This window comes from Canis lupus, chromosome 21 (assembly GCF_011100685.1).
Source record: "Canis lupus familiaris isolate Mischka breed German Shepherd chromosome 21, alternate assembly UU_Cfam_GSD_1.0, whole genome shotgun sequence".
Taxonomy (NCBI): domain Eukaryota; kingdom Metazoa; phylum Chordata; class Mammalia; order Carnivora; family Canidae; genus Canis; species Canis lupus.
Genome location: NC_049242.1, coordinates 38,023,592 through 38,048,650, shown reverse-complemented (window position 1 = coordinate 38,048,650; position 25,059 = coordinate 38,023,592). Strand labels below are relative to the sequence as shown.

Below are 25,059 nucleotides of genomic sequence, written 5' to 3'. Positions count from 1 at the left end.
TTATTCCTTGTAATTCTAGGTTGAATCCATTAAGAAACATTATCAAGTTTGCACACAGCATAAGCTAATTTCCAAAGTCATTCAGTGTTTAACAATGGTTGAGGGTGGTCCTCTCATTCAGAAAAATTTCAATCTCAACTCTGAGCTCAAAATATACAATAGACAATAGTGGATATATTACAGTGATTGTCTTTCCAAGACTGAGCTACATCCGGATTTGCAAGAGCAAAAGGGAGGCCAGAGGTGACGGGCACTGAGGGGGGGCACTTGACGGGATGAGCACTGGGTGTTATATGTTGGCAAATCGAACTCCAATAAAAAAAATAAAATAAATTTTAAAAAAGGGAGGCCAAGGGTGCATAGTCAAAGATGCCAAGAAAGTTGAAGTCTAGAGACTGACATTATAAAAATATTAATAAAAATAATAATTAAGAATGAGGAGATTTATAAATCACACGTTTAAGAGGAATGTTGTCATATATAAAAATCCATATGTATAAAGTAGATAAACTGGAAGTATGGCTGCTCACTTTCCAAGATACAGTTCATTTTTCCAAAGGACTTACTGCAGAGTTCTTTTAAGTAATATCATCTATAAAACAGTAATAACACTCACACTCCAGTTATTTACATCAAATGAAGGCCTACATATTACTGTAAAAATTGACCTCAATAAATGTTAACATTATTTACTACTATTGTTTGATGTTAATAATGAGTTCTCTTGACTTAAATGTTTACAAAATTTTGAGGAATAATGAGCAGTAAGACTAAAGTGTTAAAGAAACTAGCCAGGGCAGCCCGGGTGGCTCAGGGGCTTAGCACCGCCATCAGCTCAGGGCGTGATCCTGGAGACTCGGGATCTAGTCCCATGTCGGGTTCCCCGCATGGAGCCTGCTTCTCCCTCTGCCTGTGTCTCTGCCTCTCTCTCTGTCTCTCTCATGAATAAATAAATAAAATCTTAAAAAAAAAAAAAAAAGAAACTAGCCAGTAAAATTATATTATCAAATTAAATTATCTAATTATCAAGGGAAAAAATAAAATTAAATTTCCATAAATATCCACGCAAATCAGAAAGGAACAACTAATTTATGAAAAGTGAACTATCATCCCTCTATGCCAAAAATGCTGTCTAACGTCTTTGCCTATCTACTGAACCAAGTCCATTCTCACAACCCATATTACTTTGCCTAGGTCTTTGTTAGAGCTACTGTGAAAAAAAGAAAAAAAAAAGTTGTATGTAATTTAACACAATCTACGCAGGAAGTTCCCTAAACACAGGCTTCCATAATCATTCTATTTTCTTCAAAATTAAAAATATATTTTAATTTTATATTTATTTACATATTTATTTTTATAAAATGAGACTCTGTTGGTGTGAAATAAACTATTTTTATAACAATTCTTGTTTTCTAACTTCCAAAGCAAGACACTATTTATTCATCTAACATCAAATGAAGATTTAAAATTCTTTGGTGCTGGGCAGCCCCGGTGGCACAGCGGTTTAGCACCGCCTGCAGCCTAGGGTGTGATCCTGGGGTCCTGGGATCAAGTCCCATGTCAGGCTCCCTGCATGGAGCCTGCTTCTCCCTCTGCCTGTGTCTCTGCCTCTCTCTCTCTGTGTATCTCTCATGAATAAATAACTAAAATCTTTTAAAAATAAAATAATAAAATAAAATAAAATAAAATAAAATAAAATAAAATAAAATAAAATAAATTCTTTGGTGCCCATCGTTTCTTGGCCTTTTGGCTAAGATCAAGTGTAAAATTCTCTGGTGCCTGCTTAAGCTTTCCCAGAAAAGTAACAATTTTAGGGCTTTATGTGCATTTTACTTACTAAAATATTTGAACACTTGAGTTGAATGAACAATGCAGAAAATATTATTCATTATTTAAGGAAACAATAATGAATATGAGGGAGTTTTAAATTTTAGATGATTTCCATATTAATAAACTTATTTTTTATTATGCTAAAAATAGTTTGAAAACAATATGATAGCTGTGACCAGATGGGGAGTTCCTGCTCCTCTCTAATCCCCTAAGATGGAAAAACTTTTTAAGTTTTTCATTCTCTTTTCAATTAAATTATCTTACCTCTATCATTTAAGTATAGAGGCATGAAAATATCAATTTTGTCTGTAGAAAATACTGATGATATGGGGATGGGTGCTTAGCTTAACATTTATTTTATTTTATTTATTTTTTAAAGACTTTATTTATTCATGAGAAACAGAGAGAGAGAAAGGCAGAGACACAGGCAGAGGGAGAAGCAGGCTCCATGCAGGGAGCCTGATGCAGGACTCGATCCCAGGACCCCAGGATCATGCCCTGGGCCAAAGGCAGATGTTCAACCGCTGAGGCACCCAGGCGTCCCAGCTTAACATTTATTTAAGGAAATCAGTTACTGGGTTCTTAGGCAAACATAATCTTTAGCCTAAGGAAATCGGAATTGGCTTCTGAGAATAACATGTCAACTTTAGACACCTACGGTTTAACTGATGACCCAAGGATTATCAGAATATCAAATGTTTTTACAAAAGAGATTTCACTGAAAAACTCCTGAGAATATTCAATTGCATTTTGACATTAAAATTCGATCTTTTAAAAAAATAAAATAGAATTCATTTTCTGTTTACATTTCCATCTTATAAATCCTAGGCTCTTTGATGACAAGGTTCCTGCCTTATTTATCTTCGGTGACTAACGAAATACATTATTCACGGAAGGCACTCAAATAAACGCATCTGAATAAATAAATGAGAAAATAAAAGTCAGTTATCAAAGCGAGCCTGAGAAAACTATGACCTGCTGAAATGTTTATTGGAATGTCACCTTCTTAACACGAAATTTTTGCAGACTTTGGAAAAGTTTCCTCCAAATATGTATCCTAGCACAAACTACCGAATATTCTGAGATTAGGCTGGTTTGGCATTTATTTCACTACTTGGATTTTAAAATAAAGAAAGCTTTTACAATACTCAAAGTCATGCAGCATACATTTCATTCCACATCTATGAGGGAAAGGCAAGTGAACAACAGACAAATCACTGTAATAGCTCTTTTCCAAGAAATAAGTTTCACTGCTGTGCTGGTATTAGTAACCATTCCCACTTGGGATATATACCAAGTTCACTGCATCTACAAAAAATCATTACATCTATACTACTTTACCATAATTAACAAACATTTGTTGAAAACTGTTATTTGAGATTGCCTATGACCAGGATGGACACATGGACACACTCATTCCCATTGCCTCTGTCCCTCCCTCCATCCCTCCACCCCCCTCTCCATAGTGGCTTGTTTAAAATCCCCCAAATCAATCACATCTTTCTCTCAGATGACAGTGATTAGAGCTAGTACCTACACTGGCCTCTCTCCCCCACTCTTCTATTCCAGTTTACCCTAAGAAATGCAGAACTCACTTTGTTATACTTAATATGACCCCATAACATACTCTCTTAATTTCCCCTTGTCTTCTCTTTTCCTTAAACACTTTCTTCTGTGCTACTCAGTGCTTTCCTTTCTCCTCCCTTTAACTTTTCCTTTAACTAGTCATAAAATAAAATTTCAAAACATATATTGATAAAACTATATAGACATGTTCATTTTAAAATAACCGGAGTAGAAATTTTCATATTTCTCCTTCCAAATAACTAAACTACTTTTCCTTTATGTTAATCGCTAGTTGATATTTCCTGTGATCCAATGCCTCACGGATAAGAAAAAAATAAAGGAGGTGGGGACAGAGATCCTAGGTTACTGACAAAACACAAATAAGTTATGTTTCCACTTCCAAACACCATGATTCCAAATATTGAGCCACAAAGAGTTTATCTAATAGATTAGCTATAATGACTGAATAAGGGTCCTAAGGCAGTGAGTAAATGAGAGCAATGATGATAGTTCAGATTGTGAAAGTCCACAGTTCATACTAGGACAGACCTTTCTAGATAGCTTTCAGAGTAAGAGGGAAAGAAGGGATGAGGCAAAAGAAGAGGATGGGGTAGGAAAGAAAAAATGACAGAAGCCTCCATACTGCAGGAAGACAGAAATACTTATGGAAAGGTCCAGGGCTAGCTGGAACCAAGGAGGGGATGCCAACAGCGACCACGCCAGCTCAGTGTTTATGATGGTCATACAGAAAGTCTGGACACAGTCATTTATCTCCTTACATTTGAGAAAACATGTCAAAAATTTCACAATAAATATAGCCATGATTCCATAGCATCAAACTCCACAGACGGAGGAGCCTTCAGACGAATAGGAAAAGAAATTAAAGTTGACCAGTGGATTAAAAAAAGCCAAACCTCAAAAATAGCTATTGCTTGCAAAATGCAAGGGAAAACAAAAGGAAGTCTTTTTTTTTTTTTTTTTTTTTTTGGCTAGCTCAAAGAACAAACTAAAAAAGTAGGCTTATCTCAGAAGATAATATAATCCCAAGAAAGAGAAAATGAAACTTTTTACCTTCTAAATTGTCTCAGTTTTCTGTCAGGGATCGAAAAGGTTGAACAAAACACTGTAAGTTGGAACTAAAGCCCAAGACGGGGAAGTCCAACGCCCCTGTCAAGATGAATTAGTTATAGGATACAACAAGCAGTAGCACATGAGGTTATTGGTAACCACTAAAGAATACTAGAAATGAACAGTTATAATTAATTTTTAAAAGAGAAGAAGATAGATTCTATAAAAATACAAAAGATGAGGGTAGCAGGTGACACATCATAGGTCCTCAGCCCACTTTTAATCATAGTTATGGTGGATTGTCCTGGGACGATTGCCCGCCCTTTAGACAGAAATTCTAGGAGGCATTCTGAACACTTTTCAAAACAGAGGGAGTTAGTTACTACTTGACCCATCCTGAAATGCTACAGGGAGTCCTCTAGGATGAAATGAAAAGACACTACAAAGTAATTTAAAGTCACATAAGGGCATAAAGAATGGTAAGGGTAGCTGTGGTAAGTAAATAGGAAAGCCAGTGGTATTGCATTTTGGTAACTTTTATTTCTATAGGATTTAAAAGGCAAATGCATAAAGCAGTAATTACATAACTGTTAAAGAGGGGAACATGAAGTACAAGATGTAATTTGTGACAATAATAATAGAAGAGGGAACCGGACTGTTAAGGGCTATAAAGGAATAGTTTTTGTTCACTATTGAAATTATGCTGGTATTAATACAAACTTGATTGTAATGAGATGTTAATTGTAACCCCCTGGGTAACTACGAAGGAAAAAACAAAAAACAAATAGGTTGAAATTGAAAGGATAGAAAAAGATTTTCCATGCAAAAGTAAGCAGAAGAGAGCTGGTGTGGCTATACGAATACAAGACAAAACAGACATTAAAACAAAAGATTTTAAGAGACAAATAAGGACCATATACCTAGATTAAAAAAAAATCTCTCATTGGACAGTTATTTCCAGGAATTATTTTGGAGGATTAGATGAAGTAATGTCTGTGAAGCATTTAACACAGTGCTTAGTATACACTCAGAGTTCAAAGGATGGTAGCCATTTTAATTATTAGCCTCCTTCTGACTACCATGTACTCCTTCTGCCAAACATATGGTTTGGTTCTTAATCAAAAAACTAATACCAATTATTACCAACCAACATAGTCTCTCAGACACGGTTACAAGATTGTAAACTACCCAACTACAAGAAAGTCTATCACTTTTTAACTTTTTCCATCTTCTGTTATAGAGTCCATTCAGTTTTATGGATTAGCCTCTGAAGAAGTATTTTAAAGCTTTGAAGTAGCAAATACAGTATCACAAAATACCAAATGACAAAAATGTAAGGGAGGTTAAAAAAAAAGTTGAGTATTACTGAAAATGAGGCTAAACACAGTGTGTACCACTTAGCAATGATTTTCATAAGAGACAAAATTATTGACAAAATTTATCGTTGTTATTATTACCTTTTCTTCAGTATTATAATACTTAATATGGAGGATCTATATATGCCCCCAACAAAAGAGAGAATCTAAGGAGTTATAGGTAAGTTCCTGACACAGGGGAAAGCACTGGACTAAGATTCAGGAGAACACCTGTGAGTGTCTAGCAAGTCTTACCACTTGCTAGCACCACCTTCTAACCTTTCTGGCTTTCAGTTTCCTGGTCTATGAAACAAAGGAATGGGCCACAAGAGGTTCTCAAATTTCATGAGAATCATTTAGGAAACTTTTAATAAGTACAAATCCCTGGACTCCACACTGAGCCTATTAAATCAGAACCCGTGGGAGTGGGTACAGGAAAACAGCATTGTTAAGGACTATTCAGCTGATTCTGAGGTATAGCCGGTTATGGGAACCACTGTACTAAAAATCTAAGGTTCTAAAAGCTAAGGTTCTAAAGCTAAGGTTCTCTTTTAGTTCTAAATTCTATGGTTTGTATACTTGTGCTTTTTTTATTCTGCCTTTATGATGGTGAGACCAATGAGAGAAAAGTTGGTGTCAGGAATGTACTCAAAACAGCTAGTCTAGCAATATTATTACTAGGATTAGAAGAAGCTGATCTATTATCTCATACCTTCTCTCTGCATAGAAATCATAGTAAAGGCACTTTGCAAAAGTGCAAAGACTTGACTCTACTAACCATGGGACCTTGGGCAAGTCATGTAACCTCTGTATACATTATCTTCCTCATCTTTAGGATGCTATTGGGCTAAAATGAATATATTGTACTAAGAAATACCTTGTATATACTGTAATAGTTTGGTATATTAATAAAGCTCTTTATTACCAAGAAAAATTAAATATCATAGAGCATAATTGTGGTTATTAAAATAAGGTATGTAAGTACTTGAAAGATTTTTCAACAGAAGTGTGTTAAAATATTGGCCATGCTTAATTATTCTATATGCTTTTAAAATTTTAATAAACTACAACCTATGAGCCATGTGACACTGAAATAATTAGTTAATTGTAAGATTAAAATCAATTCACTGCTACTGGTTTAAGAGTCAATAAATTATTAAATATAAAACTCCAGTTAGGTGGAAGTTAACAGTGGATTCTAAAGTCTAATCAAAGGAAAGCTGAACTATAACAAAGGAAGAATAAAAATTCCGATCTCAGCAAGAAACACTAGGGATACCACCGAGGGTAACATTGATTCTGATAGTCTGGAGTACGAATGCTAATATCCAAACTGCTTATAGATGGGCAAAACAGTAATTTTAGGAAAAACAACATGGGTCTCATAATGATGACACCCAATGTAAAATATTCTACCCTAAAATTTCCTAATGCAAAATGTAATGGGGTGGGGGTGGGGGAATATTCCACAGTATAGTTACAAAAGTCAAAGTTCTTTTATCCTAGGCAATAATATAGATTCATTTGGTTGTAGTTAAGTTTCTTTTTCTGGATGAATGCCTACAGACTTTCCAAAAGACGGCGTAATGACAAACACGTGTTTTGAGAAAATAGAAATGCCACAAGCTGAAGAAAGTCAGATATATTAATGTCAGAAATTAACTTCGCTCCATAATGGCACATCTCAAGCATGAACACCATATTTCAGAAAACAGTGGAGTTGAGACATATTTGTTACTTGGTTTTACAAAGGAGGAGGCTAGAACAATATCTGACTCAGTTTCCAAATTTCCTAAAATTCTTTAACCAAGAATTTAACCTAACAGCACAAGAGAGTTTCTTGGTTATGTACTACCATTGTCAAATCTTTTTTTTTATTCCTATTATCCTTCTTTCCATGTTCTTTCTCACTTTTCCTTATTATATTCCCTTGGTCTGTTGTTACCACAGCATATTCCACAGACCTCCCAGTGACATCTTTGGTATTGGTTTATTTATTTAATCAGTAAACTTCAAACACATTTTTTATTTCTTCTCTGTAATAACAATTACTTGAAATTACCCTTTAAATTCTTCTGGTCATGAGTTTAACTTCAATTATAATGAAAGGAAAGAGACAAAAGAGAAATTGGATTAGTCATCAAACAAGTTATCCAGACCCTACACTGAAGACAAAGGAAGAGCTGAAGAAAAAAATCCAGTTCTTAGAAAGCTAAAAGGCAAATTAATAAATGTCAAAACATAATTCTACATTTAAAATACATTTCTTTAGGGGCGCCTGGGTGGCTCAGTTGGTTATGTATCAAGCTCTTGATTTCAGCTCAGGTCCTGATCTCGGGGTCGTGGGATTGAGTCCCGCATCAGTGGAGCCTGCTTAAGATTTTCTCTCTCCCTCTCCCTGTATCTTCCTCCCACCCCATATATATGAGCACTCACTTGTGCTCTCTCTCAAATTAATTAACTAAATAAAAAATAAAATACATTTCTTTAAACAAAAGTGCTCACTATAATTGATGTGTCATTATAACTAAATAAATTATAAAATAAAATAACTAAATAAAAATTAAATAAAAAATAAAATACATTTCTTTAAACAAAAGTGCTCACTATAATTGATGTGTCATTATATCACAATTATAAAATTCAAAAGGTTCATTAAAGTTAGGTAGGATAAAACAATTTTGGGGTGAAAACCAAAGATTATCTGAACTTTAAGTACTTTCTTCCTGTCTTCCTCATTCTCCAGCAACTAGATTATTACATTTTTTTTAAACAAACACATACAATATGTTGGGGGGGTGGTCAGCAAACTTTTTCTGTAAGGGACAAGACCGTAGTATTTAGACTTTGGGCCATGCATCTTCTTCTTTGTTGTTTTTTAACAATCCTTTGAAAGTGTAAGAACCACTCTTCGTTCACATATGCTGGATTTGGTCCACAGGTCGTAGCTTACAAACTCATTACTATGTACTTGCTATAATCCTAAGGATGTCTGAATATTAAATCCAGCAATCTAGGAAGCAGGGGTTATGATTACCATCATCCCCATTTTAGAGACAGGGCACAGAAGGATTGGGTAACTTGCTCAAGATCACGGACCAAGGAAATGATCAAGCAGAGATTCAAATCTGGGCAACTGGGTTCCAGAATCTATGCTCTCAACTACTGTTCTACACTACTTCTATAATGAAGAACTGAAAGTGTCAAAGTCAATTCAGAAACCTTCCTGTCAACAAAGAAGGGAATGGTGGTGCTAGCCACTCTCTCTACTTTCAGAGAGGAAAAAATAAATTCCATCTTCCAGGAATCAGACTACAATTCAACTTCCAGCAATCCTGGATGAAAGAAGATATTAGAACCTTCCTATTTCTGAAAAGCAATGCTCAACAACTTAGAAACTATACGGATACTCTTCAATCAAGTCTGGGAGTGAATAAAGTCATATTCAAGTATGGAAGAATTCAGAAAGCATATGGTCCACATATTCTTTCTTCAAAGGCTACTTGAAAATGTACTTTAGCAAAACAAAGGAGTAAGTTAAGGAAGAGAAAAACCAGTTAAACCTTAAATTATTAGGGAAGTTCAAAGGAAGAAGAGTGGACCAAAATTAGCATCTGAGTAAAGACAATCTCAAATTGCAGTTCCACAACAACACTGATTTTAAGACTTTCTAGATGGTCTCTTAAGTTTTCATGCTTTTGTATGTATTTATATTATTTTTACATATAAAATATATCAAACTAACCAAACTTCATTAATGTTTAGAATCATGAAAAGCAGCACATTCTTTGCATTTATTGGGGAGAAATAACATCAAGGAATTATCAGATAGGCCAAGTAGCCAGGGAAGCCCTTCGAAAGAAAATGAAAGCCTCTTTGTAACTCAGTTTCCTCACGGTAGAATAGAATTGAACAGGTAGTAGTAGCAGTGCAATAAGGAGTGAGAGTGGCTAGCACCACCATTCCCTTCTTTGTTGACAGGAAGGTTTCTGAATTGACTTTGACACTTTCAGTTCTTCATTATTTTTTTTTTAAGGGTGGGGGAGGACAGAGGGAGTGAGAGAATCCCAAACATCAAGCATAGAGCCCAGTGCAGGGATCCATCCCATGATCCTGGGAGAGATCAAGACCTGAGCCAAAATCAAGAGTTGGAACACCCAACTGTCTAAGCCACCCACCCGTCCCTCCATTAGGTCTTTTATTATTTAAATGTCACCTTCCTAGTAAGATCTTCCTCAAAGGCTCTGTTTAAACTCCAATTCCACTGTCCTCCCTAGAATCCTCCCTAATCACCTTTTACCTTTCCTTTCTTAATTTTCTTTATAGCCCTTACTTATCAACAGCTGACCATTATTTTTCACATCTATTTTCTGTCTCCTTCCAGTAGCATATAAGCTCAGGGAGGGTAGTTTCTCTATGAAAACTAAATTACAGCCTGACAGTTAAACAGCTCTAAACATTAATGTCTTTCTACTGAAAAAAAAAAAAGAAAAGAAAAGAAAAAAAGGACATTTAAACAAAAATACATTTAAAAAAATTAAGCATACTCTGACTTAGTTATATACCAAAAGTCCTTAAATAAAGTCCTTAAATCACTACTTCACAGAATGATCTTAAGTCATTTTTCCTCTATACCCCTCAGTTTCCACATCTATAAATTGATATTATACAGGGGTGTTGTAAGGATACAAAGTAAATTGCTTTAAAACTTTAAAATAATATACAAATGTAAAATGATAGTGGCAGGGTATAACTAAGAATTATTTATTTAAAATATGAACAAAATTCTAAACACAGAACTCAGGGGAACTGAGACACACTGATCTAACTTGATTACCTATTACTGTATATAAATTTAAAATTAGACATATGTGGAATTGAAGCAACAAAATAAATATACAGACGCCTGGGTGGCTTAGCAGTCGAGCGTCTGCGTTTGGCTCAAGTTGTGATCCCAGAGTCTTGGGATCAAGTACCACATGGGGCTCCCTGCAGAGAGCCTGCTTCTCCCTCTGCCTATGTCTCTGCCTCTCTCTCTCTGTGTCTCTCATGAATAAATAAAATCTTTAAAAAATAATAAAATAAAAAAATAAAGAGCAAAGAGATGTTATCAGAGGGGAGGTGGGTGGGGGATGGGGGAAAGAGGCAAAGGGGATTAAGAGGACACTTATGATGATGAGCACTGACTAACGTATACACAATTGTTGAATCACTATATTGTACACCTGAAACTAGTATAACAGTATGCTAATTACACTAGAATTAAAACTTAATAAATAAAATTTAGATATTGACAACTTTAATATGAGCATCTACATCAACTGCATACTTGAGACACACTAAAAGTATTTCTTCTATGTGCACCCCACTCATGCCCATGCTCTAGCTCAATGAGGGGGAAAAAAGGACAAAGTTCCTTAATTTTTGTGGCTTTTTCATGTTTAATCATTCATATTTAATCAAAAATTCTTAAGCTACTTAGCCTCTCTGTGGCTCAGTTTTCTCATAACTAAAATAGGAATAATAATAATTAGCTGCCAAATGATGATGGAGTGACAGGGGTTACATCCAATCCCAAATCTGGCTCTGAAGTTTTTGTTCTTTCCATTATACCTTCAGAGCCAAACCAGTTACAAAGGTGGGGCTATACACAGGGGAATCACATCTTTCAGAAGTAGTAGAAGGCTATGATGAAGTGATAATGTTCCAGCAGCAGGATCAGTGTGTTTGTTACCAATACCACCATGACTTCAGGAAACACACTAAAACAATAACTAAAAATAAGGGTGAAAAATGACCTGAAACAACAAAGAACATCTAGAGTAATATTACTTCTCCAATCAAGTCTCTCAATTTAAAATTTTAAATCATTTTATACCTTTTTATCTCATGCTCTCATTGGTTAAAAGAATGAAAGAAGTTTAGATGTGGTAAAAAAGAGAATGTAAAAAAAAAGAGAGAGAGAGAATGTAGTGGATATCTGTCCATCAGGGGCCACCCCTACATCTGAACCTCTTTCCTACATGTAAGAAGTCCCCTACCTGACAAGTGTGGATGGCCCACAGAGCTTATTTTCCACTACGCAACCTGAAAACACCAGGTACTCACTTTGTAACCATTCTTGTAGTTCCTCATTAACACAGGACCTTAGATAAGCTACTCAGAAACATGGAACCAGGGAGGGCTGTGCTTTGGGACATAATGATGGAATAGAGGGTGACACCAGAGAACCCATCCTGGAGACAAGTGGGAATTGATGGCAGCAACATCAATGCCAGAGGTGATGGTGGGCATTCATGGGCTATAGCAATCAAGAAGCAAGTGAGAGTTCGCTGTTTGGTGGCAGCCACACACATATTCACCAGGCTGATGTGATTTGGACTGTGGTCTTGTCTGCTGCCTAACTTCTAGTATTCTTGCCTCCTCACTTTTTTTAAGGCTAGTTTTCTAGACTTCCCAGTAATTTTGTGAATTTCTCAATATCTTTTCCATTTTTTTTTTCAGTTCTCAAAACAGCCAGAGTTGATTTCGATTATTCACAACTAAGAACTTTAATTTATTTGCCATGCTTAATAACTTATTCGGTCATCTTAGTCACACATTATGTTACAAAGCATTTGAATACTCAAATGCAGAACAAAATTTAGGACTATTGATTCTATGCTCAAAATTTGTTTCTGCTCTTACATATAGAAATTATATACTGTATAATGGGTAGAGTCCTGAAAGTTACATCAAGTATTGCATATCAATCTTGTTTATCTCACAGGATCTAAGTCTTACAAATGTTTCAGCCAAACTTTTTGCTTGCAAATTAAAACATAAAAAGTCCTAAGGTCTCAGTATTTTATTATGTAGTACTTAATTTCTACAACCAAGATGGGATAAAATAGAGAAGTAAGCAATGGTGATAGTGAAATGCAGGACTTACTTTTTGCTAAAGTAAAATCCCTTATTATAAAAACTACAACTAGCTAAGTTCCACCCAGGACAGAACTTTATTGCTTTTGGTCAGAGGTCACTGGAAAAATAAGCACAATGTGATCTTTGAAATGTTATAAAATGCAAACAAACAAACAAAAAACCAGTAACACAAAAGTCAGTATATCCAAATTAATTTTAGCATCATCAGATTAATACATTACTATCACTTTATTCGAAATTCCTAAAACAATTGAACTATGAATCTGATCAATAAGGGGACTGAAATGCTTTCTTACATATCCACATTGGTCAACAAAGCACTTACTGTTGGCATTCTAAAATAAATGCTAAGGAAAATTATGTCCAAGAAACAAATGTCTGATCTTGGTGCATCTTGCTGGCTTAGTCAGTGGAGCATGCAATTCTCAATCTCAGGGTCCTGATTTCAAGCCTCACAATGGGCATGGAAAAGGAAAAAAGGAAGGAAGGTAGGGAAGGAGGGAAGGAAGGTGGGAGGAAGAAAGGAAGAAATGTGTGATCTTGTCCTTATCTGAAACTGTATCAGAAGTAACAGGGAAGGTTCTCTAACTCAGGGACCCCTACAGAAATGAACTAGGTAGAGGTAAAGAGGAGGTTTATGGGTATCTGCAATGTGGCAGTGAATGCAGTCTGAAAGCATGCTTCTATGAAAGCTCTTTGAGGGGATCCCTGGGTGGTGCAGCAGTTTAACGCCTGCCTTCGGCTCAAGGCATGATCCTGGAGTTCCACGTGGGACTCCCTGCATGGAGCCTGCTTCTCCCTCTGCCTGTGTTCTGCCTCTCTCTGTGTGTCTCTCATGAATAAATAAAAAAAATAAAAAAAAAAAGGCCCTTTGAGCTCCAACAAAACATCAGTGATATGTACATTTGACAGATCTACTTTAATTTAAACTATTCTATCGCACTCTGATAGATGAGGCAGTTGTGCAACTTAGTACCTGTATTTGAAAAGACCAACAGGCTTCTATAGAAGGAATGTTAACATCTTGATGTTTATGAAAGCCAAGTGAATAAAAATAAATATCATGGAAATTCTGCTATGACATAGGGTAATTTTTTAAAGATTTTATTTGTTTGTTTATTTATTTATTTATTTGTGTGTGAGAGAGAGAGAGAGGGACGGAGAGAGACAGAGAAAGAAAGGGATAGAGTGAACTTAAGCAGGTGCAGGGGCAGACGCAGAATCTCAAGCAGACTCTGTGCTAAGCATGGAGCCACATGAGGGGCTCAATTCCAGAACCCTGAGATCACGACGTGAGCTGAAATCAAGAGTCATTCGTTTAACCTACTGAGCCACCTAGGCAACCTTCTTGGTCCTTTTTACAAAGAAAATTATTGGGGCGCCTGGGTGGCTCAGTCAGTTAAGCATCTACCTTCGAGTCAAGTCATGATCCCAGAGTCCTGGGATACAGCCCCGCCCGCACTGGGCTCCCTGCACAGTGGGGAACCTATTCCCACTGCACCTCTCCTTGCTCATGCTTTATCTCTCTCTTTCAAATAAATAAAATCTTTTTTAAAAATTGGAATAGAAGAAAATTATTCTGAGGCACCTGGGTGGCTCAGTTGGTTAAGCGACTAACTCCTGATTTTGGCTCAGGTTATGATCTTAGGGTTGTGAGATCAAGCCTCCCAGTTGGGTTTTGCACTGGGCATGGAGCCTACTTTAAGAAAGGTAGGAAGGTAGGAAGGAAGGAAGGGAAAGAAACCAAGAACAACTCCGTGAAGCAAGAGCCTAGATTGGGCTTGAATATCAAATAAATCTAGATCTGAATTCTATCTATGTGATCTTTATCAAGATAATCTTTGCAACAATAGTTTTCTCAACTGTAAAAGAGGAATCATTAATACTTACCCTTGCAATACTTCTGTGAGAATTAAATGAAATAATATAAGTAAAAGTCCTATCACTGAGTGTCCTATAATACAATAGGTGTTAGGGAAAAAATGTTACTTTCTATTCCTTTTCTCTGATTCTCTCCATTCTCTGCATCGCCTCTAAAGCGTTCTTTGTAACACTAGCATGAACAGTACTGACTAAACCCATGTCAATACAAACTCCTCACAGCTGCAGCAGTGAAGTGAATTTTCATTCATTTTTAAGTGTGACTTTTACAAAAGCATAAGAACCTATTTAAATAAGCTTTTAACCTTTCAATATTAGAACAACTTCATAACTTTTATCAGCCACAGTTTCAACCACCTGAAATAAAATAGCTTGTTTAAATTCATAATTCAAAAAATTTAAATTCTAGTACTAAAATAACTCTAGGGGATGCCTGGGTGGCTCAGCGGTTAAGCCCCTGCCTTTGGCCCAGATAGTGACCCTGGAGTCCCAGGATCGAGTCCCACATCGGGCTCCCTGCATGGAGCCTGCTTTTCCCTCTGCCTGTGTCTCTGCCTCTCTCTGTGTGTCTCTCATGAATAAATAAATAAAATCTTAAAATAAAATAACTCCAAAATTTATATTCCTACAAATTATTCTATTTACCACGGAAGAATATTACTAAAAACTTTATAAAAACATCACTCTGTATTACATACTCTATAGTAAGCTTGTCAATAGACCTTCTTATATTAGATAAATGAAAGAAACTTGTAGAGCTATCATAAACAGTTCTAACATTCCTTTTCAATGATGTCTATGAGCATGCTCTTTATCACTGTCAAAATGGAATGTCATGAATCCAAGAGTATATTTAAGAAGTGTAAACTTGATAATGGCTACTCTGACATTCTGGAAATAGTGGGTCTTGTAAGATTAGTAAAATTACACATTAAATAAATAGTGTTTATTGTCGTAAGCACAAATAAATTTAAAACTAAAGTTCAGAGCCAACAGAGGTAGACCAAAAAGATATGGGGATGAGGGGACAAGGAATACAATTTAGAAAACAGATTTATCTTATTAGTAAATTTTATTCCATTCTTTATTTAATTAAATGTCCCATCTGGCTCTAAAACCTGTTTTATTATTAAAACATGATTATTGGGATCCCTGGGTGGCGCAGCGGTTTGGCCCAGAGCACGATCCTAGAGACCCGGGATCGAATCCCACATCAGGCTCCCGGTGCATGGAGCCTGCTTCTCTCTCTGCCTCCCTCTCTCTCTCTCTCTGTGACTATCATAAATAAATAAAAATTTAAAAAAGAAAAAAAATAAAACATGATTATTAAAAAAATAATGGAATTATCAGTAACCCAGTCCAAAACATACATTCATATAACAGATATAAAAGTGGAGAATTCTTGAGGCACATGGATGGCTCAGTAGGTTAAGCACCTGCCTTCAGCTCAGGTCATGATCTCAGCATCCTGGGATTAAGCCCCTGTTGGGTTTGTACACTGTGAGGAGTCAGCTTCTCCCTTGCCCTCTGCCTTCCTTCCCCCTCCCCTTGCCCATACACATGGTGTATCTATCAAATAAATAAATAAAATCTTTCCTAAAAAGTGGAGAATTCTTGCTTTACGGAAGTAATTCACCAAAGGCATATTTACTTAACATTACTGGGAAATGAAACATTTGCTTTGAAAAGAGACTTTTTTTTTTTAATGTAGAGACATAGCTTAGAGGTTAAGAGCAAAAGCTCTACAACCACAATGACAGCCACTTAACTATATAATCTTAAGGAAATCAAGTTAAAACTTTCTGTATCTCATATCTTTGGATCCTATATTGGGAATAATAATAGTACCTGTCACCCAGGACAGTTTTGAATACAATAAATACATATATATCTCTTCAAATGGTCCTACAGACATAGTAAATGTCAATATACATTAGCATCTTATTACAATTACTATCAATATTACTGACACTAGAAACTACAATGGTTATACAATGCATCAAAATCATCAAGAAAAGCAATCAGTTGAAAAACCTTAATTTGAAGAAGAAACAGGAAGAAACAGGAAACATTTACTAGATTCCAAGAAATGGAGGAAGAAAAAGCACCTTGGTATACAGAAGGTTTAGAGGGGAAGCTAGGCTTTGCCACCTCGCAAAATGACCTAATCAGCCAACCCTCCAGTCAACTGATAACAACTAGACCTCAGTACAAGACGAGATAACCAAGATGGGTAGATTCCAAATTCAGAAAATTCTGAGAAATAGTTAAGCCTTCCATTGACTTCTTTTCTTTCCTTCAATAATCATCCAATTCTCTGTTCCCCTTCAGAGCAAAACCTCTCACGGGAGTTCTCTACTTTGCTCTTTCTACCTCTTGACCTATATCATTCACTCTTCTAAAATCTGGTTTCTAGCCCAACCACTCCACTGAAATAACTCCTGCAGGCCTCAGAAGAACCTTTCAGGCCTCAGAAGAAACTTTATCTTGGCAAATCCAATGGTTGGTTCACAACCCTCATCTTGGTCAACCTCTCAGTATCATTCAGCACAGTTGTGTCCTTATACCATTTCCTTTCTTTGTTTCAATGATTTATCTCTTCTGGCATTCTTCCTAATTTGCTGGATCCTCTTAGTCTGATTTATAGATGGAAAAATAGCCCAATGCTAAATTCTAGGTCCCCTTTTCTACTACAGCTATACACTATTCCTTGATAATCTCTTTCAATCCTACAGTTTTAAAAACCATTCATGTACTACAGACTCCTAAATTTACATTTCAGCACTGAACTTTCCCCCTGAACTATGGACTTACATGTTCATTTATTCATTCATCAAATATTTATTGAACATATATATTATGCATGAGGCATTATTCTAGGCTCCTGGAATACAGAGATAAAAAAAGAGAGATGTTTTTGTATTCTAGAGAAAAGGAAAGAAAATAAGCAGACATATATATATAAAATAAGCAAATATTATAAGCAAATATTACATATGATAAACATAATTATATAGAAATATAATACATATAAGTAATAAAGAATGACTGCTGGATTTTTGGTCTATGTATATATATATATATTTGTGTATATATATGGTCTGTGTATGTGTATATATATGTATATATATATATATATTCGATGGTAAGTACAATGAAGGAAAATAAAGTAGGTTAATGGAATACAGATGATAGGCAGATCTAGGGACAGGTTATTTATAAAGGATGGTCAGAAAAAACCCTCTCTTATGTGGTCACACCTGAAGAGAAATCAGTATGAAGTAAAGGAGCAGGCTATGTGAAAGTAAGGAGAAAGAGCATTCTAAGCAGAATAACAAACGCCCTTAAACTCAGGAATAATTCTGATACCTTGAAAGAAGAGCAAAGGGTCCTGAAGTAGAATGAAAGAATATTTAAGGGCAGCCCAGGTGGCTCAGCAGTTTAGCGCCACCTCTGGCTCAGGGTGTGATCCTGGAGACCTGGGATCCAGTCTCTCCCACATCAGGCTCCCTACATGGAGCCTGCTTCTCCCTCTGCCTGTGTCTCTGCCTCTCTCTCTCTCTCTCATGAATAAATAAATAGAATTTTTTAAAAAAAGAAAATATTTGAATATGAAGTCAAAAATTTGAAAGTGACCAAATCTTACAGAATTATAGAGCACTGTAAAGCACTTAATTGTTATGGGGAAAAAAAAACAGGAGCATCTGATTAAGGAAGTGACATGATAAGATTTTAGTTTTTAAAAGATCACTCTGGGGGCGCCTTAGTGGCTCAGTGGGTTGAAACTCTTGGTTTCAGCTCAGGTCAGATCTCAGGGTTGTGAGATCAAGCTCCATGTCCGGCTCCGTGCTCAGTAGGGAATCTGTTGGAGATTCTCTCCCTCTCTGTTTCTCTGTGCCCCAGCAGGTGCATACGTGCACATGCACCAGGTGTCCTCCCTAAAATAAATAAATAAACCTTAAAAAAAAGATCACTCTGGCTGCAATATGAAAAATAGATTACATGGGGACAAGACTGGAAGTTGAAAGACCAAAGAAAAAGTTACTGCGATGATAGCCTAGGCAAAAGGAATGGTGGCTTGGCCTAAAGAGAGAGTACCAGTAATCAGTGTAATCAGGCTGGGCACACATTTTAAAGATAGAGTTGTCAGGAATTGTTAATGGACTGAATATGGGAGAAAAGACAAAGAGAAAGGAATAAACAGTGACTGCTAGGGTTATGGCTTGTCAAATGGGGTGAATGGTCATGCTACTTACTGGCATGCAGCAGCTGCTAGTGATCACTTGGCTATCAGACACCTCAAAAGCAGCATGGCTAAAGGAACATTCTTTCTTTTCATCAAAAACCTTGTTCCTCTCTAGCCTTCCCCGGCTCAGTTACTTCACATAACCATTTCCTATCTCCTACTAGCATGTGCCCCTATCTGAATTACTTAGTTAATTTATTTACATCCACTACAATGTATGCTCTGTGACAGCAAAGACCTTGATTGTCTAGTCCACTGCTGGATCCCTAGTTCCTATACTACTGCCTGGTAATAAGGTAGGCTCTCGATAAAATGTTTGTTGAATGGATCAGCACATGAGTAAAAAAATCCTCTTACTGTCTCCTCTGTAAGTTATTCTCTTCGGTTTGGTCAGTTGATGTTAGAGCTCCTCAATTTCCAGAACCTTTTCTGTTCTCACTAGCTCTCACAAGGCATTTCTTACCCATCATCTCAATTTCCATCTATTTGCCCACATTTTGGATATTTTTATCTCCAGCCCAGAGTTCTCTGAGATCCGACCTGTTTCAAGATTTCACCATGGATACCTAATAGGTATCTCAAATTCGCTAACAGTGAGCTTTCCACCAGACCTGTCCCCCATCCATCCAGATTAGCAAGCCAGAAATATTCTCATCATCCTTGTTATCTCCTCCCCTCAACCACTGGTAATCAATCTATCACCAAATCCTACTGATTTTATCTTGTAACCATCTTTCAAATATCTTTTTTTTCTTTCATCTTTCAAATATCTATCTCTGTTTCTTTCTTTTTTTTTTTTAAGTAATCTCCATGCCCAATGTGGGACTCGAATTCACAACCCTGAGATTAAGAGTCATGCTCTGCTGACTGAGCCAACCAGGCACCCTTCTATCTCTACTTCTGAAAAGACTTTTGCCATCGCCCTAGCTCATCTTTTAGTTGGGATTATTGCAACAGCTTCCTAATAGTCTCTCCTCAGCCACTCTGGTATCCCTACAATGAACTGTCCATGTTTCGCCTAAGGAGTCTTTTCAAAAAAAGAATACCGCAACATCTACTACATAAAACTTTTCTATAGCTTCTCATGGCCCTTAGGGAGAAGAAGAAAACATCACCTTCCAGGGCCTTGCCAATCTAGCTCATGCATATCTTTTCAGGCTCATCTCATACCACTCTTCCTTTTTGTTTTCTGTGCTACAAACATACCAGCCGCCTATCAGCTCCTAAACATGCAACATGACCTTGCTTTATTCCAAGGTCTCACAAAACTCACCTTCATAGCACTTACCTCAATTTGTAAATATATTCTTATTATACTACTGTTCGCTTCAGAAGAACGTATCATGAAAGCAGAGACTCTGTCTCACTCTACAACTCCAGCATCTATCAAAATCTAAGAATTCTTCAGATGTTTGCTGCATGGATTTCTGCACCAGAGGAGTTATCTGATGGCAGATGGTATGCTGGCTGAATTGGCATGAAGAGTCTAAGTCCTGAATGCATCTGCCTATGTAAATTAGGAAAGTTACTTAACCTCTTAAAAATCTGAAAGCACCTCAGGATTTCATGAGGATTCAGTAAGATCACATACAGGGTATGCTGAGCACAGTTTCTGACACACAGAAGTTCAATACATGTTAGCTGTTATTATTAGCTATTTTCATCCATTCAGATGCCCAGATGCTGGGCAGCCCCGGTGACCCAGTGGTTTAGCACCACCTTCGGCCTGGGGTGTGATCCTGGAGACCCAGGATCGAGTCCCACATCAGGCTCCCTGCATGGAGCCTGCTTCTCCCTCTGCCTGTGTCTCTGCTCCTCTCTCTCTCTCTCTCTCTGTCTCTCATGAATAAATAACATCTTTAAAAAAAAATGCCCAGATGTCATTTAGAGTGGCTTAGAAAAAGTAATTTATATTCAGCCCTTTTCTTTTTAAACATTTTTATTTATTTATGACAGTCACAGAGAGAGAGAGAGAGAGAGAGGCAGGGACATAGGCAGAGGGAGAAGCAGGCTCCATGCACCGAGAGCCCGACGTGGGATTCGATCCCGGGTCTCCAGGACCGCGCCCTGGGCCAAAGGCAGGTGCCAAACCGCTGCGCCACCCAGGGATCCCTATTCAGCCCTTTTCTAATTTTACCTTTAACTATATAAAGTAGTAAATATATTTCTATAAGTAATTTAAAAAAAATGTTTAAACCTATATCTATCTGCTCAAAGTTTAATATCAAGTACCCTCATCCTCATCCTAAAATAAAAAACATAAAGTATTATATTATTTATCTCCTTCTGTGTAAAAAACTTACCCCAAAACTTAGGACTTAAAACAATAAACATTTTTATCTCACAGTTGAGGGTAAATAATCTGAAAGTGGCTTAGCTGAGTGTCTCTGGCTCAAGTTCTCTAAAGGGGTTATGGAAGTCAAGCTGTCAGCTGGGGCTTCAGCCATCTCGAGACTCAACTAGGCCTGGAGGATCCACTTGTAAGCTCTCTCACATGGTTGTTGGCAGACTTTTAGCCTTCACAAATTTCTAACAAGGTTTAATGTGGCCATAAGATGAAAATGTCTCTAAAAACAATGTCATCCTTATGCTATTTGACATGCCTTACAAAAAATTTGCAATAAATTTGTCCTTGTGTTTCATCTTTGGGAAAAGTTTCTCTCTTGACAAAAAACAGAATGTCTTTTTATTATAGAAAAGTATTGTTTTTTATTGGCTGTCTCCTTTTTCTCTAAAAATTGGTACAGATTTTTTGCCAAACTCTCTCCGCCTAGACTTTCCTAGATTTCTCTCCCTCTTCTGCACTTACTTACTTCTTTTATTATATGGCTCTTTCCCTTTTATCATTATTTTGCTAATCCTATTATAAATATATTGCTTTCTAACATTCACATACAGCATTTGGTGTTGGGCAGAGTATAAATAAATCAATTAATACCTAATTTTATTTTATTTAATTTTTGTAACAACTAATTTTACTAGAGAACTGACAAAAAATAAAAATTCATTTACTGTGCAACCACCAATAGCATATTTATATAAATTTAAAATAATATTCTGTTATAAATATGTATTTACTATGTTTAAGTGAAAATATTGCTTGGTCAGCCCTTCTAAACTACATAAAGCTAGAAAGACATCAAAACTGCTGAACTCAGGGGATCTCGGGGTGGCTCAGCAGTTTAGCGCCGCCTTCAGCCCAGGGTGTGATCCTGGAGACCCAGGATGGAAGTCCCACATCAGACTCCCTGCATGGAGCCTGCTTCTCCCTCTGCCTGTGTCTGTCCCTCTGTCTCGTGAATAAATAAAAACTTTAAAAAAAAAAGAACAGAACAAAACTGCTGAACTCTAGAACTGTGCTGTCTCATACCGTGGCCACTAGCCTTTGTGGCAATTTAAATTTAATTACAATTAAGCAAAACTAAAAATTCTATTTCTCAGCCATGCTAACCATATTTCATGGGCTCAATAATAAACATGAATTTCAAAGCTATATAAATCTTTGCCTTTCTGCAACTCACATCCACAAACAGAAAAACAGACAAAATGGGACCAAAGGAAGAATGCAATCATCTTGACTTTGCAACCTGCCAAGACCAATACAAATAGCAATACACATTTTTTTTTAATTTTTATTTATGATAGTCATAGAGAGAGAGAGAGAGAGAGGCAGAGACACAGGCAGAGGGAGAAGCAGGCTCCATGCACCGGGAGCCCGACGTGGGATTCGATCCCGGGTCTCCAGGATCGCGCCCTGGGCCAAAGGCAGGCGCCAAACCGCTGTGCCACCCAGGGATCCCCAGCAATACACATTTAAACACATTTATACTGTCTTTCTAAATCTAACCATTCCTTCCCCTGGAACTAGAGCATGGCAAAGTAATGAAAAATGATCACAGGTAAAATTAACTAGGATGCTAAGAAAGTAGCCTTCCTCATTATCCAATAATCAACCCACTTGCTACTGAAAAAAAAAAAGTATATATATATATATACCACCACCACCATCCAGTAGTAGTTAGGTAGTGGTAAAACTAGTATCCTCCTACAACTCTTCTGAAATGCAAAACAGCAGCAGAAACACCCTAAAATCCAAGTCAAATTATACTACTGGAGATTGCTCCCATCACATATGCAATTTCCTCTGCCTATAGTTTTCCTTTAATACCTTCACCTAGTGAAATCCTGCTTACCCAATAGTTTAGCCTATGCTTTAGTTCCGCCTTCTCCATGATACCTTTCTGAGTTGCTCTGTATTAGTTGGTGTAATCCACAGAAATAGAATTAAGAGGAAATATACAAAAAAAGAGGAAATATACAGATACAAATATTATAGGGGTGCCTGGGTGTCTCAGTGGCTTGAGTACCAGACTCTTGTTTTAGGCTCCAGTCCTGATCTCAGGGTCCTCAGATTGAGCCTTGTGTCAGGATCCGCATTCAGTGAAGAGTCTGCTTATCTTTTTTTTTTTTTTTAAGATTTTATTTATTTATTGATGAGAGACAAAGAGAGAGAGGCAGAGACATAGACAGAGGGAGAAGCAGGCTCCTCGCAGGGAGCCCAATGCAGGACTCGATCCCTGGACCCAGGATCATGCCCTGAGCCAAAGGCAGACACTCAACTTCTGGGCTAACCAGACATCCCATGCTTGTGTCTCTCCATCCCACTGCTTCTCTAGTGCTTGCTCTCTCTCAAGTAAATAAATCAAAATCTTTAATAATAATAGTAATAATAATAATAATTTATTATTAAAAAACTGGTTCAACTATTATGGAGGCTGGTAAATCCCAAGACATACAGAGTGAGTCAGCAAGCTAGAGACCCAAGAGAACTGAGGGTTTAGTTCCAGTCTGAGTACGAAGCCTGAGAACCAGGAAAGTTGATGATACGGTTCCTGTTTGTTGACCAGCAAGCTTGAGACCCAGAACTAATGTTTCAGTTTGAGTCTACAGATAAAATGCTGATGTCCCAGTTTGAAGGCAGTCAAGCAGGAAAGAATTATCTCTTACTGGGAGGATCATCATGCTTTTTGTTCTATTCAGACCTTCAACTGATTGGATAAGGCCCACCATAATAAAGAGGACTATTTGCTTTACTTCATCTACCTATTTAGATGCTAATCTCATCCAAAAATACTCTCATAAAAACACCCAGAATAATATTTTGACCAAATATCTGGGCACCCCATGGCCCAGTCTAGTTGACACATAAAATCAACCATTACATACCCCAAATGGACTTCAATGACATTCTTAGGCCTTAAAACACTCAGTTTATACTCAGCAAATGTACTTAATATACAATGCTTTGAGTAATAGATACTTGTGTAAAGATTTTAAATCCTGGCACCTGGGTAGCTCAGTTGGTTTAAGCATCTAACTTTGGCTCCGATCATGATCCAGGGGTCCCGGGATCAAGCCCCATGTTAGCAGTCTACTTCTCCCTCTCCCCCCACCGAACTGCTGAGCCACCCAGGGATCCCCCTGAATAAATAGATCTTTAAAAAAAAGACTTTAGGGCGGCCCGGGTGGCTCAGCAGTTTAGCGCTGCCTTCGGCCCAGGGCATGATCCTGGAGTGCCGGGATTGAGTCCCACGTCAGGCTCCCTGCACGGAGACTGCTTCTCTCTCTGCCTGTATCTTATCTCTGCCTCTCTCCTGTATGTCTCTCATTAATAAATAAATAAAATATTTTAAAAAAAGATTTTAAATCTTTCTGAGAATATAATTGGCCTAAGGTATAAACTATTTCTTGTCTCCTCTGTATTTATCATAGTGTCTTACATACAACTGGTATTCAAATTTTTAAAATAAATACGAAATGAAATAAGTCTAAGTGCCTGACAGTAAAGCATCTCAATCACAGTATTTTGTATAACTTTATGAGATATACACAAGGAAATCATGGGATAATTTGTAGTATAACCAGTTCGTTATTTAAGACATTTTATTAAGGCATTATTTAAATCTAACCCTAGTAGGAAGACTTATTCAATTTTCCCATTGCAACCACTTACAAAGAAAATGAAATCAATATACAGGATTATCATCTACTTTTTAAAAAAGATTTTATTGGGGGATCCCTGGGTGGCTCAGCGGTTTAGCTCCTGCCTTTGGCCCAGGGCATATCCTGGAGCCTTGGGATCGAGTCCCGCATCAGGCTCCCTCATGGCGCCTGCTTCTCCCTTTGCCT

The 25,059-nt window shown here is 37.0% G+C and overlaps 1 protein-coding gene across 1 annotated transcript in view; it reads right to left on the bottom strand.

Annotated features, from left to right (window-relative positions):
• LOC119865018 (phosphodiesterase 3B) overlaps positions 1-25,059 on the bottom strand; it is a 168,123-nt gene that overhangs the window by 89,069 nt on the left and 53,995 nt on the right.